Below are 21,187 nucleotides of genomic sequence, written 5' to 3'. Positions count from 1 at the left end.
AGATTGAAAATCTCATTTGGGGATTGCCATAGTGTACTAATGTATCCTCAGAACAAGAAAATATGTTTTTTAAATACCCATTTCTATTGTTAAATTTTCTTTAGTGAGCTTGACGTCTCTACCTTTACTGCTCCTTAGCTGGAAAATGAGGTGTTTAGCACGAATATCTTTAGAAGTTCTTTTCAGCTCAGACTTTATCTAGAATTTGAATACTCTAATTAGGGAACACGGGTGTGTGTGTGTGTGTGTCTGTAGAGGAAAGTGTATGGGAAGTTTGACTGAGATGCATTACTTATCTATGTAAATCTGATTTTCCTAAATCATTACAAATTCATGCAAAAAGGTATGATTATCTGAAATGAAATTGTTTTTACATACAGATTGCATCACTATTTAAGGCTATGCAAACCATTTTTAAGCTGATTTTATTCTAGGGGAGATACCAAGGCCTGTGGCTCAGAACTGTTGTTCAACTGAACAAGAGAAAAGATCAGCTCAAAAGACTAGAGGATGATTTCAAACCTCTAAGACCCTATAGCTTAGATGACTGGAGAATACACAGAGGTGCCTCTCAGCAGACATGAGTGTCAGAGTTTCCATCCTCAGCTGTCTCTGATAAAGTTTTCTTCCCCTTCATCTACCTTTGGTCTAATAAGCAGTCAAGAGGCCTGGAACATGACATCCGGAGGAAACTTTGTTTTGACAGGTGCGGTGTATCCTAACATACCTTGGCTTCACTCATCATGTATATACATCATAACTTTCCACTGAGCTTTGGAAATGAAGGGGCCTGACACTGCGAGGGCGTACTGATTTCATTCTAGACATTTTTATGAAGCCTCACAACAGTGCTGTCCTCTGTCAGTAACCCCTTCTTCCACTTCCCTAGAGATGATACTGACTCTACCTGTTCTCAGAATCTATGGTGACCTGCCATCCAACTGATTATATCCCTATCATAGAGAATTTTGTTGCTCACCTGGTGGTAAAGAAAGAATGGCTCCTAGTCTGAGGCTCAGCAGCGAGAGAAAGCGCATGCGTGGTGGGGGGGGATGGCAGCGTGGAGGGGGCGGAGAGGGGGGCGGCAACACACAGGGAAAGGGAGAGAATCTTGAGCCGACTCTGCACTGAGCATAGAACCCGACATGGAGGTTGATCTCCAGACCCTGAGATCATGCCCTAAGCTGAAATCGTGAGTCAGAGGCTTAACCCACAGAGCCACCAATGTGCTTCACTTTTTTAAAAACCTTTTTCTAAATGCTCAGTACAACCCCCCACCCCCCCACCCCTATTGGGGAAGTCACTGATGAGTGAACAAATACAGTTGCTTTGCTATGACAGAGGAGTGCCAACCCACCTCCTCCGCTGCCTAGGATAACAATCTGACAGTGGGTAAACCATGGTCGGATATTCAGGCTCACACAATGTTAGAAAACACACCACCAGCTACAGCGTCCATATGTATGCATGCTTCCAGGTTGGCCAGCACCACCGCATTCCTGTGTTCCAAGCTCCTGCTGGATATTCTACAGTGGCAGGACTCCCAACAGGAAACACACACATTTATCTATATAAACAATAAATGCAAGGGGGCTAACAAAAGAGCTGTACAAACCAAGTGTCTCTGCTGTGGTGAAATCATTTAACTCAGAGACTGAAAAGCATCACACAACAATTTTATATAATATATAATTTATATGTGCATGCACGGTCAATTAAAAGAGCAAACATGATTTTTTGTTAATTGTGTTCATAAACACAGCTTGCAGGTCCTGAAGGAGGGAGAGGCAGAGGGAGAGGGATCCCAGGCAGATTCCCAAGCAGACTCCCGTGACATCTTCTGGTCTCTGACATAGCTCATCCCCATCTTACATCATCCTGGAATAGAGCCCTGGAGCTTGGGTGTTAGTGAAGGCAGAAGGGAAGGCTCCAGGCTTTCCTTCTTCATCCCAGGAATGGGAACAGATTGATGAGACTCACTTTTATTCTGCCAACGTGCTATAGTTTGGGATAGCACTCCCAGAACCTCCCCCCCCCCCCATACTAAAAATCAACAGACGTGCCAAGAGAATTTAAAGAAGAGAGTCATCCTATGTTCATGTGTCTAAAGACTCAATATTATTAAGATGTGGATTCTCCCCAAATTGATCTATAGATTCCACTCAATCCTAATAAAAATCCCTGGAGGATAAGTTGTTTTTAAATTCATATGGAAATACAAAGAAACTAGCATTGCCAAAAGACTCTTTTTTTTTTTAAAGATTTTATTTTTCAGTAATCTGTACCCCCAATATGGGGCTCAAACTCACAACCCCAAGATCAAGAGTCCAATGCTCTATCCACTGAGCCAGCCAAGGACCCCTAGGATATCCAAAACAACTTTAAAAAGAGCAAAGTTGAAAGGCTAATGCCATTAGGTTTCAAAACTTACTATGAAGTTGGGGTGGGTTGGGGGCAGTAAATCAGGATGGAGGGATTCTAAAGTAGTATGAAGAAAATTTAGGGAAAAGATGGATACCTTTACAATCTTGATGATGGTGGTGGTTTCATGAGTATATGCATATGTCCAACCTTGCCAGATTGTATTCTTTACATATACGTAGTGTACTGTGTTTCAGCTCTTTGTCAATAAAGCTGTAAACACCATTTAAAGAACTTATGTTCTTTATTTTATTTTTTTAAAGACTTTATTTATTCAGCAGACAGAGATCACAAGTAGGCAGAGAGGCAGGCAGAGAGAAAGAGAGGAGGAAGTAGGCTTCCTGCTGAAGCATTCAGCCCTGCTGATGCGGGGCTCGATCCCAGCATCCTGAGACCATGACCTGAGCAGAAGGCAGAGGTTTTAACCCACTGAGCCACCCAGGAACCCCAAGAACTTGTGTTCTTTTTAAAAGAAGTGTTAGGAGAATGAGTAGAAAAGCTACTAACTGTGAGAATATTTGCAAATCAGATGTCTGATTAATTTTGTATCTGATTTTAAATATGTATCTAGAATACATAAAGAAATCTCAAAACTCAGTATTTTATTTTTTAACTTAAATTTATCTTATTTTAAATTCAATTAATTATCATATAGTGTCTTATTAGTTTAAAAGGGTGGAGTTCAGTGACTCATTGGCTGTATATAACACCCAGGGCTCATTATATCACATGCCTACCTTAATGTCCATCAACCAGTAAACCCATCCCTCCTCCCCTCCAGCAATCCTCAGTTTGTTTCTTTTCTTTTCTTTTCTTTTCTCTTTTCTTTTTCTCTTTTCCTCTCTCTTCTCTCTTCTCTTTCTCTTCTCTTCTTCTCTCTCTCTTTTGACAGACAGAGATCACAAATAGGCAGAGAGGCAGCCAGAGAGAGGGGAAAGTAAGGCTACCCACTGAGTAGAGAGCCTGATGCAGGGCTCTATCTCAGGAACTGGGATCATGACCTGAGCTGAAGGCAGAGGCTTAACCCCACTGAGCCACTCAGGTGCACCCCCCACCTCAGTTTGTTTCTTATGATTAAGAGTCTCTTAGGGCTTGTTTACCTCTCTGAGTTCATCCTGTTTTCTTTTTCTCTCCTTTCCTCTATGCTCCCCTGTTTTGTTTCAAATTTCCACATATGAGTGAAATCATATGATAATTGTCTTCCTCTGAATGACTTCTTTCATTTAGCATAATACCCTCTAGTTCCATCCATGTCATTGCAAAGGGCAAGATTTCATTTATTTATTTTTGGATGGCTGAGTAATAGACCATTGTGTATCCATACCACATCTTCTTTATCTATCCACTTGCCCATGGACATCTGGACTCTTTCCATAGTTTTAGCTATGTGGACATTGCTGCTCTAAACATTGGGGTACAGATGCTCCTTCAAAACACTATATTTGTATCTTTGGGGTAAATGATTGTAGTGTAATTCCTAGGTCATAGGATGGCTCTATTTCTAATGTTTTGAGGAACCTTCATACTGTTTTCCAGAGTGGCTATACCAACTTGCATTTCTGCCAGCAGCGTTAGTGTTTCTCTGCATCCTTGCCAACACTTGTTGTTTTCCTGACTTGTTAATTTTAGCAATTCTGACTGGTGTGAGGCGATATCTCATTGTGACTTTGACTTGTATATTTCCCTGATGCCAAGTGATATTGAGCAGTTTGTCATGTGTCTGTTGGCCACTGGATATGTTCTTTGCAGAAATGTCTGTTCACGTCTTCTGCCCGTTTCTTGACTGGAATTATTTATTCTTTGGATTTTGAATTTGATAAATTCCTTGTAGAGTTTGGTTACTAGCCCTTTATCTGGTAGGTCATTTGCAAATATCTTCTCCCCATTCTATCAGTTGTCTTAGTTTTTTGTTGACAGTTTTCCTTTGTTGTAGAAAAGCTTTTTTATCTTGATGAAGTCCCCAAGAATTCATTTTTGCTTTTGTTTCCCTAGCCTTTGAAGATGTGTCCAGTAAGCAGTTGCTATAGCTGAGGCTGAACAGGTTGCTGCCTGTGTTCTTCTCTAGGAGTTTGATAAATTCTTGTCTCATGTGTGGGTCTTTTTTCATCCATTTTGGGTTCAAAACTCAAAATTTAGTAATTGGAAATCTAAATATCCAAGTGTTCAATACCATTGGTCATTAGGGAGATGCAAATTAGAACCATTACACACTTAACTCTAATAGTCAAAAAGACAACGACTGACCATAGCCCAAACCGTCAAAGATGTGGAACAACTGCAACAACTCACTGCTGGGGGAAATAAAAACACAAAACCGCCTCCTGGGGGACTACAGCAGGAGCCCCCCTGGGGGAAGGCATACCTAGAGCAGGTTCTGGAGCTTGCTTTCCCACCCAGGTGGCCAGTAGTGCCCACGTGGGAGAAGCTGTCAAGTACCAGGCCCAGGTCCACCGTGAGCTGGACCAGATGGACCCCAGACAGCCACCCTGCCCTGTGCTTGCCGAGATAGCAGGGAGATGTGGTGTGATGAACCTTATGCTCCTGGAGCCAGGTCTGTGCAGAGACCCTGGTCCCACTACCCCTGCTGCCAGGGCCCCGTCCTCTCTGCTTGGAAAGCTGCATGTTAAAAAAACGGGTCAGTGTGAAAATAAATAAGTAAGCACAATAAAATGGCATGTTTTTTGCTCTCAAGAGCGAATTTTTTTCCACCCTAGAGGCGCTATCACTTCCCTTAATGAAGTACGTACTAACTGACCTTCAAACTCCACTTCTGAGGAATTTTTCCCTTTTTATTCCTACCACAGGTGTTTCACAGGGCAGAGTCAACTCCTCTCCCTTGCCAGCATGGAAGAATTCTGAAAGCCTGGGCCTACCAATTAATAACTACTTCTAAGAAAAATTGGTTTCAAGCTACAACACCATTACATTTCAGCCAAAAATACCTGAGCAGTTTCTCTGCAGAACTGTCCTGGTCATCGAAAACAAGGATAGTTTGAGAGACTGTCATAGTCAGGAGGAGCCTAAGGAGACAGGTAATGAAATGTCAAGTGTGTCCTGGATGGAACCCTGGCACAGATAAAGGATGTTGGTAAAAACTAAGGAAATCTGAATCAAGTATGGGTTTCAGTTCAATCATACTAAGAATAAAACAACTAAATACTACCCCTCGCTCCCCTGCTTTCCTTTGTCTTTGGGAGTGAAACACTTTTTGGGACTCCCTCCTGGTGAGCTGGTTTGATTAAAACAAAGAGACAACTCATGGAATGGGAGAGGATATTTGCAAATGACAGTACAGACAAAAGGTTGATATCCAGGATCTATAATGAACCCCTCAAACTCAACACACATGAAACAGGCAAGCATATCAAAAAATGGGAAGAAGATATGAACAGACACTTTTCCAATCAAGACATACAAATGGCTATCAGACACATGAAAAAATGTTCATCATCACTAGCCCTCAGGGAGATTCAAATTAAAACCACATTGAGATATCACCTTATAACCAGTTAGAATGGCCAAAATTAACAAAACAGGAAACAACATGTGTTGGAGAGGATGTGGAGAAAGGGGAACCCTCTTCCACTGCTGGTGGGAATGCAAGTTTGGTGCAACCTCTTTTGGAGAACAGTGTGGAGATTCCTCAAGAAATTAAAAATAGAACTTCCTTATGACCCTGCAATTGCACTCCTGGGTATTTATCATCCCAAAGATACAGATCTAGTGAAAAGAAGTGCCATCTGTACCCCAATGTTTATAGCAGCAATGGCCAAGGCTCACAGTCGCCAAACTATGGAAAGAACCAAGATGCCCTTCAACGGACGAATTGATAAGGAAGATGTGGTCCATATACACTATGGAGTATTATTATGCCTCCATCAGAAAAAGGATGAATACCCAAGTTTTGTAGCAACGTGGACGGGACTGGAAGAGATTAATGCCTGAGTGAAATAAGTCAAGAAAAGAGAGTCAATTATCATATGGTTTCATTTATTTGTGGAGCATAACAAATATCATGGAGGACAAGGGGTGTTAGAGAGGAGAAGGGAATTGGGGTAAATTGGAAGGGGAGGTGAATCATGAGAGACTATGGACTCTGAAAAACAATCTGAGGGGTTTGAAGTGGCGGGGGGGTGGGAGGTTGGGGTACCAGGTGGTGGGTATTAGAGAGGGCATGGATTGCATGGAGCACTGGGTGTGGTGCCAAAATAATGAATACTGTTTTTCTGAAAATAAATTAATTAATTAAAAAAAAAAACTGTAGCTGGAACACAGCATTAGTGGAGTTCGGGACATGAATTGGCAGCCTGCCCTGCACTCTCACTTACTGTGAGTTTACCAACTGTTGTTGGTAAACTGTTATTCGGATGGTACTACACAACATGACTGCAGGAAGGGAAGAAAGAACATCCCCACGTTTGGGTAAAAGCTGGGGCCCTGGGCTGCTATATTGGTCAGTATTTCCCTTAAAAGCTTTGTGGGACAAATCTCCCTGCTTCGGGTTTGTTGTTGTTGTCGTTGTTAAAAACAAGCGATAAATTGGAATGGGTCAGGAATTCAGATAGGCCATAGTGAGGGCCCCTTGTCCTCTGTTCCAACAACTGAAGCCACAGCTGGAAGACTGAAAGGTTAAGAGTTGGAATCATCTATAGCCTCATTCACCCACAGGATGAGTGATTGATGTTGGCTGAGACCTTAGGTGGCCTAGGTCTTAGGTGGCTGGAGCATCAATGCAAGGCCTCTCTCTGGGTGGCATGGGTTTCTTCAGAACATGATGATTGTATCCCAAGACAGAAACGGAGAACCAAGCAGAAGCTGTATCACTTCTTATGACTTGGCCTTGGAAATCATGCGAGAAGTCACTTTGATTCTATTCCTTGGAAGTGACTTCCTAAAACTCACCCATACTCAAGTAATGGGTAACACATACCATATCTTTTAACAGAGAAGAATTAATATCACACTGTAAGAAGAGCAGTAGAAGATGGTATATGTTGGTGTGGCTACATTTGGGAAAATATAATCTGCTCTGATCAGTTTGAAGAAATTATGGAAAAATTGAAAATGTATAGGACATGGCAATTCCACATCTAGATGTACCTTGTTACAAATTTTTCTAACACGTGCACACAGAGACATATAGAAAGATATTCATTGTTACATCGCTTGAAACTTTTTTGAAATATATTCCAAATATTCGCCAACTGAAGATTACTAAAGGAATGGTGTTTTATTGATACAAAGGGACAACAATACATCACAGCAAAGAAAGGAATGAGAAACATAACATTTTAATATTGAGACTTAAAAGCACTAATGATTGAACAACAGAGCAAATTGCAGAAAGATTTGACCCATATGACAGAATTTGTGTACATTTCTTTCTTTTTTTTTTTTTTTTTCTGTTTTATATTAGCATATAATGTATTATTTGCCCAGGGATACAGGTCTGTGAATCATCGGGCTTACACATTTCACAGAACTCAGCATTGCACACAACCACCCAAAGTCCATAACCCAGCCACCCTTTTCCTCTAACCTCCCCTCCCTCCCCTCAAGCAACTCGCAGTTTGTGTTTTGTGAGATTAAGAGTCTCTTACCAGTTTGTCTTGTGTGGACATGATTGTAAAATTTCTCCCAGAGCACTAGATTTTGCTTATAAATATATTAGACATGAGTACAAATGTAAAAATAGGACTGGATACACTCCAATTTTATGCTTTCATTTGTGAAGCGTTAGGAGGAGTGAGAATGGAGAGAAGAAAAAAAAAGTGGATGCTAAGGTTTTTATATTTTATTTATTGACAAAATGCTAAGCAAATGAAAAACGATGTTTATTAGTGTTGCGTACCATATATTGGCTTGTATTGATCTACATGGCTTAAATTTTGAAAAGTAATTAATCCACCTTAAACATGAAATGAGCCCATGAAAGGGCAGGGGAAAGACATAATAATACCTACCAATAAAAAAAAAAAAATAAAACCAACCAAGAAGCATAAGGAACTGCAGAAGACTCCCCATTCCCCTGAGTTTAGCTTCTCCTCTCTTGTGAGGCTTTCTGGCCCCTCTCCTTTCACCCTCACACTGGGCTGTCCTTTGTAGGTGTGCCTTAATTGTGGACAAACAGCACTTTCTGTTTTTGTTAGCACTGGGTAGATAGTATGGCATTTTTCACAAAATAACCTTACAAATTGAAAAGATGACTTACATAAAAAAAGCATTCATACTAGGAAATTAATGAATCCAAACAGGTTTAGATTATCTATCTCCGTCCTTCCCTATGGAAGTAGCTAAGGCGTCCGTGTAAGACAGGAGGTCAGGCTGTCAGAGCAGTTCCTTGTTTTCACTGGACCTGCATCTTCTAATCAACATAAATTCTCCTTTATTCCTTTAAAGTACCATGTCATTGGATTCAATTCTCAAATTCTGTAGGTGATATATTTTGAATTGTGTCCTTAGCTCATTTTCTCAAAACTATGACATTTCTAAGCAAGGGCTCACTGTCTTGGAATGAGGTCTGGTCTTAGGATGCCACCAGAGCCACAGATCCTGAAGCTCCTCAGAGTTTCCTACGCTGGGAGGAAAGGCAAAGGGTCAGGAAAGCCTGGAAGGGGCGAGACACAAGATGGGTACAAGTGTGGGTCTCAGTCCAGGCCATGCTGGCTCTGGTGTTCTCCAACCACTACAGGTAGACTTTTAAGGAGTGCCTTGAAAGGGGTTTGCCTGGTTGGCTCAGTCTGTACAGCATGAGATGGTTCATCTCAGGGTCATGGTTTGGAGACCCAAGTTCACTATAGTTTTTGTTTTAAAAAAAAGTTAAATGAAAAGTTAAAAGGTCAAAAGTTAAAGTTAAAACTTCAAAAGTGTTGCAAAGTGTGTGGGTGGGCATCCCTGACATGGGGGCCAAGATTCCAGAGACCCCACTTTTCTGTGTAAGGGCAGTTCCAGCTCTAATCCTATCTCCTGTGTGGCCACAGAAGAAGGCTCCAGAAGGTACATTTGTGCCATTGAACTCTGTCTGAGCGATATGATTGACTGATGCAGGTGGGTCAACCAGACATCCTTCAGCATGAAATTATATTTAAGGGAGAAGTAGAAAGTGAGATGAACATGGGCTCACCATGTGAAACAGAAGGGTCAAGGAAATGAATCTGCTATACCCAGACTGAGGGAATGCATAGAAAAGAACACTGATGAGAGATCCAAGAGGTCAAATATCTTTCCAGACCTGAGTCCATGTTATCCTGAGGCACTAGTTACAAATTCTCAGCCTGCTGGGTATCTTCCTTCCTACTGAATTCTAGCCACCTAGGTCAGCCACAGCCAGAAGACAACATCCATGGAATAGTTTTTTTGACCAAAAGTAGCGGACCTTTTCTATACAGGCCAGACAATAACTATTTCATCTTTGTGGGCTACATGTGGTGTCTCTCTTCCTATTTCTTCCTTTCTCCTCCCCTCCCCCCCCCCTTGTTCAGTAGTCCCACCTCTAGATGGACAGTAGTTCCTGTATCAGACTGCCCGTTACAGTCAGGCAGGGACCTTTAAAAAATATTCCATCAAGCCGGGCCCCATCCTCAGAAATTCATTTGGTTGTTTATTAAGTGTTCATCAAATTTATTAATGGGACAAACAGCTTCTCTGTCTCTCCATTACTGTCACACTGCTTCCACACTCACAACACCTCTGACCCCAGATATGCGGCGGGGGTGTATGTGTGTGCGGTGGAGGTGGTTTCCTACAACAGGCAACTCTGGGGCATTGGCTGGATATTCTACAATTTAACTCAATTCTGACACTACTTCCCTGGAGATAGTGTCAGCTCCCCCAGATTAGGGATTCATTCCCCGAGGCTCACCCAATCCAGATGTCAATCGCAAGTCTCCTGATTGCCTGGCTATAAGTTTCAGCTTTCCCCCTACCCCCCCTGTTTGTTGGATTGGTTTGCTAGAACCACATACAGAACTCAAGGAAACACATATGCTTTACCGTTTTTGAAGGCATGTGATAAGGAGAGAGATGCACAGCCAGATAAAGAGTTATGTTGGGTAAGGTCTGGGAGTATCCCTAAAGATTAAGCTTCTGTCCTCATGGAGTTGGTGTGCATCACCCTCCCACTGTAGATGATGTAGGAAGGATGTTAGGGCTTAAAGCCAGTGACCAAAAATGAATTCTTGAGATGTCTTTGGCACAAAAAAGGGGCTTTATTAAAGCAGGGGACAGGACCTGGGGCACAGGACCTGAGGGCAGCAGAGCTGCACTGAGATCATGAGGAGTGGCCCATTATATACTTTCAAGTTTGGAGAGCTTTAGGGATAGGGTAAGTCTCTAATGAACTGGGCAGGAAGGTTCCAGGATCTTGAAGGGGCTAGCTATTGCCAGGAAGAGATCATTTATTACTGTCTTGTAAAACTTCATCATGAGGTCTTTCAGATTTATATCAGTGGGCCATATGCTTGGGGATCATGTCATCATATATCTTGGGGAGGAGTAGAGATAATGGAAATCCCCAAAGGACTTTTATATGTTATAGTAGACTTACAGGATCCTGAAGATCAGGCTATGATTGCCAGTTGCCCTTGTCAAAGTAGTAACATTGATGCAGCTGAGTTCTTAGAGGAGTGTCACTCTGCTTGTGTCAAGGACTTGTCATGGGCTGTAGGAGTAAGGAAATTTAGTTTTTCTTTCCTTTTGTTTCCCACATCATAAATGTGTTTCTAACCCAGGAGTTCCTCTAACCCCGAACTCTTGGGCTTTTTATAAAGGCCACCTCACACAGGCAGGGCAATTATTACCTCCATTTCCAGCCCCTCTCCCCTCTCTTGAGGATGGGGGTGAGGCCATCATGACTACATCTTGCTGGTGATCAGCCCCATCCAGAAACCTCCCAGGTGGCTGCCAAGGGTCTCTTTCTTATAAGAAAAGATGTTCCCAGTGCTCCTATCACTTAGGAATTTACAAGGCTTTCAAGAGCCCTGTGCCAGGAATCAGAGGCAGAAATCAACATATATTTTCTACTTTCTCAATGGGATCCAGTCACTGACTTTGTTTTTTATAAAGCTCCCAGATGAACTTCATATGAAACCAGAGTTGAGAGCGGCTGGGATATTTGCTGAAATATTAAGGTTTGCAACTTTTGTGTCATTCCTATAATGACTGTCAGGTCATTGAAGCTGACTTAGGAATATACCTAAATGAATATCTGATTTAGTCAATTATCTTGACTGACCCACAATACCTGATTACATGCAGAAAATAACACAAATCTGAGAGAGTCTACCCTGGTCTGGTCTTAATTCAGAACAAATGCCTCTGGGCATAAAAGGTTTTCTTCAAGTTATTTTCATTCTTATTCCCTCCCACAATTTCTTCAATTAATGTGTTCTGTAATACATAAATAATGATTGTTGAGAAATAGTTGAGTAAGGTAGAGTAACTGAGTGGTTGGGTGAAAGGAAATTCAGCCTTTTACTAGGTTACTTTCTCCAAGAATCTGCTGAAGTGTCCAGGAATATTTATACAATACCTAAGTTCATTGTGATTACTGATCAGGTCAATTCACCTCTTTCCCTGAGGATGATGCTATGTTCCTACACTGGTTCCTATGGAATGTGAACACAGATCCTTGTTTCTACTCCCCCTGCGCTTGGCTTGAATACTTTGAACCTAAGCAATGTAAATGTCACTCTGCTTAAGATTAATACTATTGAAAGCTGCTCTAAAGTGGCAGACTGAAGTCCCATGGGAGAAGTTCCCCTACTGGGTACCCACTTTCTCAAGTGCCAGGTTGTCCTGGCCTTCTTAAGTCTTCCCACTGAGAGGGGCCTTGAGTATTTAGCACCCTTGGAATCCAGGCTTTTGAAACCCGAAGCTTCATATTTCTGTCTTTGTTTCTCGTCCTGACATAAAGATGTGGCATGAAGGAGAGTGAGTCTGACTAGTACAGCTATTAAAGGAATCGCTTGGTTTGGAAAGAACCATTGTGCAGCACAGATAACTGATACACTTGTAACTACTTCAGTAGGTGGCCTTTTGGATAGGCATTATGTTTGGCTGCTACTCAAGGACAGATCAGGCTACAAAGCACTTTGACCTACCCTGGACTGTTAACCCAATGAGTTAGTAGTTGGCAGGGAAATGGAAAGGTATGAGGAGTGCCAGAATAGGCCACCTCCAAATAATCCTTTCTGGCCCAAGAATTATGTTAAGCTGTTTTATTGTGAGAAAGTGTAGACCAGGAGAAGTTCTGAAAGCAGAGGAGAGGTTACACTTTTGGAAGGCAAATTTACATTAGAAAAGGGTCCAGTACAGGAAGTGAGCCATGTCAGGGGTCACTTTCATCTGGGAGAGTCATCTTCATGACAGGACTAATTTCCTTTCACAAAACATTTCCTCCTCTCACCTTCCTCTGAATTGCATTTCCCTCTTTTAAAGCCCTAGATCCCTATCCTTTCCTTAGCCCAAGATGGTCCATAAGTCCCAGGTGGATAGCTGCTTTTTAGTCTCATATTTTTGTGGGGATCCACTATGTATTTATATAATTAAAATAGTTTTTGTCCTGTTACTCTGCCTGTTATATACTGGGGGTGCGGGCTCACAGCTAAGAAACCTAGAATGGTAGAAGGAAAATTATTTTTCCTCCCCTACATCTGTACCTAGGTTCTTAATCTCAGGCATTTTCTGAATCCCAGTCCCTTAATTTCTATGTCTTCTACCTCTTCAAAAACACCATTACTTTTGTGAGATTTCAGTGTTTAAGTAAGACATGCATGTTTTTAGCTCCCCTGTATTTTTTTCCACTTGGTCTATGCTTTCTTTCCATGCATTGCAATAGATCATGGGAGAATTGATTCTAAGGCTACAGGGGTTTATTCTTCTTACTACTACTGACATTTAAAATTATCTGATGAGATATGGAAACCAAGAGTAAAGATGTAGGATGCATTGGTTGTCAGTGTTAGAACCTGTGTGAAAGTACTGTGGACATTTTATGAAATATCTGTGCCACCTCCAAATAAACATAGGTCATGGTTTTCAAGGGAAATATGTAAAAGCCATGAGTAGAGTTTGATGAGATGGAGGATATTCTTGCTCCAAAGTTCCAAAAAGACACAGGGGTGAGAGAAGTGGGCAGAGGCCCCGGGTTGCAGAATAACATCAAAGGATGCCTAAGGGCCCAGCTAGTTCTCCTAAGAATGTCAGCAAATGCAATCTAGATGGCTCCATGCTGGCAATGATGTTGTGAAAGGCATCCCAAACACACACACACTCAAGGTCATTAAAAATGCAGCAGAAAGTGATTTTATTACTGTGAACAGAATGCCACAAACTTGGATGATGTCCCAAGATTAAAAATATGGGGGCTTGGGTCTTTCCTTGCCCCTTTCCCTATTGCCCTTCTCCAAAACACACAAAGCTCCAAAGCAGAAAGGAATTCTATTTGTTTTTGTCCCCAGCTCTAGTCTGGAATCATGGCCCCATAATTCTCTCATTCCCCTCCTTCTTTCTTCTATGGGAACCATGGAAATCAACAATGAAAAAAAAAAAAAAAAGGCAGAAGGGAGCACAAGAGAACAAGTGTGAGGCAAAGTAATGGGAAATGTAGTCTAATCAAACCATCCAGGGGGCTGTGATCTGGTACTGTTTAAGTGTACAGGAAGCATACTATTGGGAGGGTAACCTGGCTGAAACTTGTTAAATTTAACAAGGTAGAATGGGTTCTGGACCATAGCCTTGTAGCGGCAGTCACACTGTCCCTCCAGAGTGACAGCAGTAAGTCATGTTAATACAATTCACACTCCAGTGACAGTTTTTCTGGCCAGTCTCACAGTCTTTCTTGGGCAAAAGACAAGTAGCAGCCGCGTTCTGGAAGGTGTTGTGCAGAACGGTGTTTGACGGTTTACACAAGTCAGAGTATAATTATTGGCCCCACTCATTTCTGTCTTGCATTGGACAGGACCTGCTCTTACACGCTGACTTTCAAACCCTTGAGCCCTCTCAGGTTTGGAGGACTAGCAGCAAGTGGCAACTGGCCCCCATGATCCCAGCAGCACCAGGAGGAGAGGAAATGGTCCCAGAAGATCCAGCATCATCTCTTCTGTGTGGGAAGAGGGAAAGAAAGTGAGAGAATGATAGTAGTAGAAGCAATAAGAGCAAAATTATCATAGCGACCATTTAGATCTTCCTTGGGCCTTTCAAGATTTCTTGTCCATCTTATTTATTTATTTATTTATAAAATCTATTTAAAAAAAAAAATCTTTCCAACATGGGTCTCACAATTCTATGAAGTTCCTAAAGCCCAATCACGAGGAATGTGAATTAAGATGATCTTTTCTTTGACTGACAGATCCCATTATTCTCTTTGTCCTGTGCAATGGGTCCAGAATCATGCCTCTTCCCTCCTCCCTCCTGAATAATTTCTCCTCCATCTATTTAACCTGGGCTATCATGGTGGCCATCACCTCGGCTCTATCTCCCCAACCCCCAGGCTTCTCCTCTTACCAGGTCTCCTTGCTGGGAGTCCTGCTGAGGACAGAGGCAGTGGTTAGTCCCAGGCTCAGAGGCTTTTGTCTGCTTTTCCTCTTCCAGGTATGCCAGCGTGGCCTGCCTACAGTAGAGAAGGATTCTGAGCCCAAGGAAAGAGGAAAGGGAAACCTGGGGCTTGGAAGATGCCCTTCTTGTGCACAGTGTGGATGAGACCCCACATCCTCCAACTCACTGTTTAAAGCCAGTATCCCTGCAGATGCAGGAAGACCAAGTCTCCTTAAAGGAACAAACGAGAAGTGATAACTTCCTCAAAGAAATTGTGAGGAAATGGTGATTTCCTGATATGGGTTTGGTGCTTCCTTCTCTATAGGAAGCTTCAGTGTTTTGAACCTCTATGCTTTCAGTTCTTTAGGAGAAAACACCCAAGGTAAATTTGATACAATAGCTGCCAGGTACCTGGTAATGTTGTGAATTGCAACAGCAGACTCCATTGAATTATTGATTTATGGGTATGTTGTTGGTCCAGACTCTGGGCTTCTCATGTATCTTGATGGATCTGATCCCAGATCCCAAGTTGTGCCTCACTCTTCAGAAGACTCTTATCTCCAGATTTTTCTAGGACCTCCCAACAACTTTCTGGAACCTCCTTAGCTTCCTTTCATGTGTATAAGTTGTCCTGTATAGATTCAAGAATTCATAATCTAATGAAGGGGATGGTCAGATTAATAGAAACATAAATGGTATATTAACAACTGTAAATAGGTCTTTTGGCTGCAGTGGAGGAGGTGCCAGACGGCTCTGAGGAGCTGGTAGATAGAAGGCTCTGACACCTGAACTTATTTTCAGATTAATAAGAAGTTAGGTGAAGAGGATGGTTATGGCATCCCATGGGGGAACTGCATGTAAGAGGAAGCCAGAAGCTGGTTCCTGGACCCATTCTGCCATAAGGATCACTGTAATTTTATTGTTTGTGTGGTGGTACACTTAGGTCTAAGTTGTGCTGTTTCCTACTTAATTATGTGTTACGTACTCTGTTTGAAAAACTTATTTTTTCACTTGAAAGAGAGAAAAAGAGAGAGGGCACGAGTGTGTGAGAGGGGGCAAAGGGAGAGGAGGGAGACTCCCCTTCCAGCACTTTGTCCTATTGGGGCTCACAGTCCCACCACCCATGAGATCAGGACCTGAGTGCAAACCAATTGGAAAGTCAAATGACGGAGATACACAGGTGCCTCTGTTTTCCTTACCTTTTTTTTTTTTTTTTAAGTTTTATTTATTTATTTACTTGACAGAGAGAAAGATCAGAAGTAGGCAGAGAGGCAGGTAGGGGTTGTGGGGAAACAGGCTCCCTGCTGAGCAGAAAACCCAGTGTGGGGCTTGATCCCAGGACCCTGAGATCATGACCTGAGCTGAAGGCAGAGGCTCTAACCCACTGAGCCCCCCAGGCGCCCCCTGTTTTCCTTACTTCTTAACCTTCAGCACAATCAATCATTAATTTTGTCTTTTTTACTTCTACTCTGGGTTACCTACCTACCTGGATTGTAGAAACATAACAGAGACCAGACAGAAACATGTATCTTGATGTATCCGATCCCAGATCCCAAGTTGTGCCTCACTGTCCAGAAGAATGCTTATCTCCAGATTTTCCAAGGACCTCCCAGCAAGTGTCAAGAAACCCCTTAGCTTCCTTTCATGTGTGTAAGTTGTCCCTTATAGATCAACAGGGTAAGAGGGCAAGGCAGCTTTGGGAATGATCCCCTTCTTTCTCTTTGGGCTGCTCTCTAGACTACAAAGCTTTCCTTGCTTTAAATCCAGTGTCTCAGAATTTGGCTTGCTGCACATTGCATACATGTACAAGTTGGAGTATGGCAACGGAGAACCATAGGCATGAAGGAGAAAGGCCAGTTTAGGGTATTTGCCTCTTCGGTCTGTTCTTGCTTTTCCACTGGTGCTGTAATACACTTATTTGGGATCTTCTTGTTTTTTGGAGGGCTCACAGAAAAGTCTCCTACAGGGACTCCCTGCCTCTAGTCTCTTTTCCTTCCAATCTGTTCTACACATCCCTTCCAGATTAGTACTCCTTGAGCATCAATAGAATAGGGGAACACTCTTGCTTTTTAATGTCTTTAGTTATCTACAGGATAAAAATGACGTCTTTTCAGTGCAAAATCACAAGATATAAGGTTAATATACAAAAATCAACTGCTTTCTAGGTACCAGTAACGAACAATTGAAATTTGAGACTTTTTGTGAAGGAGGTCTTTTGCATATCTGTGTTTGATGAGCTCCATGGTGAATCTCAAACCCATTCCTAGTGGAGAAACATTTTCTCTGGCTCATGCTGATTTTCACCCAGTGCCCAAGCTCTCAAGACTGCCCTTTCTGCCTGATTCCTGAAACAAAAATTTCTACCTTCTCTTGAAACAGGGAGTTGAATGACTGACTGCTACCAGAAGTAAAGTGCAAGACAGATTGGGGAGAACACAACTGGAAGAGTCTACCTCTCCTCCCTATCTCTCTTAAATTATCCCAAATCTAACAAGTGTAGTGGAGGAATAATATCCATTCCTTCTACCCTTCTAAGTTTTTCAGCTGGGGCCCTATAATAAAAAAACAAACAAATTAACAAGAGAAAAGAATACCCATTTATTTCCTATAGGTTTAAGAGGAGAGCCTTCCCAAGGAAATAAGGCCCTAAAGAAGTGGTTAAACCTGAGTGTGTGTATGCCAGGTTTGATGAAAGGTGGAAAGTGGTGGAAGGATGTGCTAGAACAAAGGGTACAAGCTAAGTGTAGTAAATGGGGGGGGGGAACTTAGCAAGATGTTTGTTCAGTTGTCACTCCATTTTTGCAGATAATGACACTCCTTTCCTCTGGGTGCCGGAAACCCTCTCCCAGGAGGGTTTTATGACCTGCTTCCAGAGAAGGTCAGTAAGTCTTTCCTGTACCTGTCCTTTCTCAAATTTCTTCAACTTAAAAGATTGAATTTGCCAAGTTGCCATATTCTGTAATAGCCTGTCCTGAACTCTGTCAGAAGCTGTGTGTGATGTGAGTGGACACTGGTGGTTGTCTTGGCCCTTGCTCCAGCCCTACAATCCTAAAGCAAGTTCAGGGCATTGGATATGTCCATTGTGTGGTCTCTGTTGCAACATGCCTGTGTTTTCTCCACACTGCTGCCTGGCTGGAAGGGGATTAGTTCGAAGGCCTGCTATTTGGGCTGTTTCTTTCTCTAGACTTTTATATGCTTGCTGACTGCAAAAGTAGTGGTGCCAAATTCTTGTTACCGAAATAACAGAACATTAGTATCTTGAATCATACACTATATTCCGTCATATTCAACCTCTTAGAACACTCCCTCTCCCCTGGTTGCTGAGGTCTTTGTGTGTCAGGCACCTGCCAGGTGAGTGAGAACAGTGAGTCAGAGACTGATACTACATGATGAGCACCACGTTCCTTTTAAGGTTTAGTTTTATTGTTTCTGCAGAGCTATGGGCCTGATTGTCAGAATGGCTCCCCAGGCTTAGGCCATTGCTCACTTCAGGCATTTGGTGTCTTTTTGTTTTTGTCCAGTTGCTAGGTCAGACTATCTTATGACTTCCTTCTTCTTTCCAAATAAGTCATAAGGAACTCTTTCTATTTGTTTTGCTGTGTGGGTCCTGAGTTTTTCCATATTTCCCCCTAGACCTTATCCCTTTAAACTGTCTATACAATTTACATACTTATTATATTTTTTGTCTTTTGTTTGTTTGCTTGTTTGTTCTGCTATTCCTCTAGCGTGTAGGTACTCAAATGATTACTGAATAAGGCTCTGCCAACGAAAGGCCCACTGCCACTACACAATATTCCTGAGATGTCAAGGTCACGGACTGATGTGGGCTTCTGGCTAGCCATGACCAGTTCCTCACTCAACTGAATCTCCACTCTGGCCATCCATGAGGCCTAATGGGGGGCCTGGAGGAGACACCCCCCCTTTCCTCCTCTATGTGGCAAGTGTAGCTGATCCAAACCGCTCTTTATCTGTGGGCACCTCAGTTCTTCTTTTTTTAATGCTTTCTCTCTCGGAAATCCGCAGCCGTCATCGACCCCCGGCCCACCGCCTCTCTCCTAGCCTTTCCAGAGGCTGAGGCCTTGACCATGAAGAGGAGCTGATGCTGGCCCGCCCTCATCAACCCTCAATAAACGCGCGTGTAAATGCGCTTTTTTGCGCCAGCAGGGGGCAGGAGCTCCCCAGCAATCCATTTCTGGGCGCGCCCTGCTCTGGCTGTTTCCCCGCCCGGCCCCCGCTACTCCCCAGCTCCCCTCCCTCTTGGGCACAGTGAGGAAGGACGCCAGGGCCCGCCCGGGGGAATCTTCGCGCACGGGGCCGTGGGGTGGTGACGCGGTGCTGGGCTTCGTTCGGGAGAGCCAGGCTCCCGCCCGGGATGATGCTCTTCGAGCTCCCGGGCTCCTCGAGTAACACTCGGGTGGCGCGGCCCCTGAGTCCCGAGACACCGGGTCCGCCCCGTTATTCCCAGGTCCCTTCACCCCCAGAGGCTCCGCCACCGCGGGGTCGGGTCACGGCTCGCGGAGGGAAGTCTGGAGGTTTTACAGGGAGGGGCCTCCCGCCTCCTCCAGAGGCGCAAACCCCCGGACCCGGGGGGCACAGCCCGCGAACCAGGCGCTGCCGCGAGAGGGGGTTGCGGAGGTGGGGAAAACCCCAGCTCTCGCCTCGCACCTTCGCCCTCTCGGGCGGGTCCCGCTGTCGCCGCCGCCAGAGCCGGCAGGGGGCGCTGGGCGCCCTTGCCGCGCGCCAGGGGACCAGAACGTGACCTCCTGGTGCTTCCGTAGAGGTGGCTTGCCAAAGGCTCTTTGAAATTCTGAGGAACACTGCGCGAAAGTAAGCCAATAGGCTTCCGATAAAGAGCGCCTACTGGGTACCACGAGCTCTCCATCCTGTATTTCTCTAAGGAAGAGGCTATTCCTGAGATCCAGAGTTTCTCCGAGAGCAGGGAGAGCAGGCAGAAACTCACGCGAGACTGGGGAGCTTCTCCACTGCCGCGGCGCCACCTGCTACAGGACAGCGATGCCTCAGTCCCCTCACGGTCGCCATGGCACCGGAGCGGCGCATGAAACGGAAATGATGAGACTTGTGACGCTCACGGAGCAGTGTCAGCCAATGAGAAGAGCGAGTGCTTACAGTAGCCAATAAACAACCGATATGTAAAATCACCTCGGAGGGTAACGGCTTGGGTGGGGTCAGGCTTTGGGTTCCTGTGTAAGCAGTCCCTGGGAAGGGGCGTCAGGGTTGTGCGGGGTTTGGTCTAGGTGTTCTGAGGTCGAGGGGCGGGGTGGGGACTGACCCTTCTCTGGGCTCTCTAGAGAAGCGCCAAAAAAGGAATAGACTATTTCCGGATGTATTACCTACCTGTCCGACCTGGGGTCGGACTCTGCTCAGCAGGAAGCCTGCTTCCTCCTCTCTTTCTCTCAGATTGTCTCTCTGCCTACTTGTGATCTCTGTCTCTGTCAAATAAATAAATAAAAATCTTAAAAAAAATTAAACTGCTACATGTCAGCAGATGCCTGACATGTATTTTTCTAAGATCTAAGATGTCTCTTAGATAAGTAGCTAAGAGAACATACAATACAGTGGGCAAGCGCACTGTAATATTAGCACATTTAGTCCCTGCTATCTGTGAGATACATTCTGTTAACACCATTTGGCAGTTGAAAAAAGTGGGTATTCAAATGGTTAAATATCACGCCCAAGATCACAAACCTTGTTAGATGACAATTAGATTTAAACTTGGGCAGTTCAGTTTAGGGGCCCCTGAGTGGCTAGGTTGGTTGAGGCCGGGACTTTGATTTCAGCTCAAGTCGTCATTGGAGCGTTGTGAGATTGGGTTTCCTGCTTAGCGGGAAATCTGCTTGAGATTCTCTCCTTCCCTCTGCCTCTCCCCCCACCCCTGCTCACGTGCTATATAGATAGATAGATAAATAAATCTTTTTGAAAATAAAAAGAGTAAACGGGGCAGTTTTAAAGTCTGAGCTTCACCTTTAAACATATACTCTACCGGATATTATTGGCCCTTGGAATGTAACTTAGCAAGCTAACTGGGAACAATATGCTACATGTCCTGAAGTGTTAAATTAACATGTAGCATTAAAATGAACTCACTGGGCTGTGTGCCCTCTTGATTCTGTTAGCAAACATATTGGTCAACTATGGAATATGTTAACTTTTTGCTATCTGCTGTCTGGATGGGTGAAAAAGTATGGTTGTTTTTGCTGCAACTGCAAGAGTC

At 43.6% G+C, this 21,187-nt stretch overlaps 1 long non-coding RNA gene across 1 annotated transcript; it reads right to left on the bottom strand.

Annotated features, from left to right (window-relative positions):
• Window positions 1–14,451: 14,451 nt before the first annotated feature.
• LOC101671861 lies at window positions 14,452–20,029 on the bottom strand. The gene is made up of 3 exons (XR_006604842.1): window positions 19,916–20,029; window positions 14,926–15,031; window positions 14,452–14,521 (listed from the first exon to the last, which is right to left on the bottom strand). It is a non-coding gene; the product is annotated as an uncharacterized LOC101671861 (long non-coding RNA).
• Window positions 20,030–21,187: the final 1,158 nt, after the last annotated feature.

This window comes from Mustela putorius, unplaced genomic scaffold (assembly GCF_011764305.1).
Source record: "Mustela putorius furo isolate JIRA1106 unplaced genomic scaffold, ASM1176430v1.1 tig00537270_pilon_pilon_pilon, whole genome shotgun sequence".
In the NCBI taxonomy this organism is placed as follows: domain Eukaryota; kingdom Metazoa; phylum Chordata; class Mammalia; order Carnivora; family Mustelidae; genus Mustela; species Mustela putorius.
The sequence above is the reverse complement of the archived record's forward strand: the minus strand, read 5'-3'. Positions and strand labels throughout refer to the sequence as shown.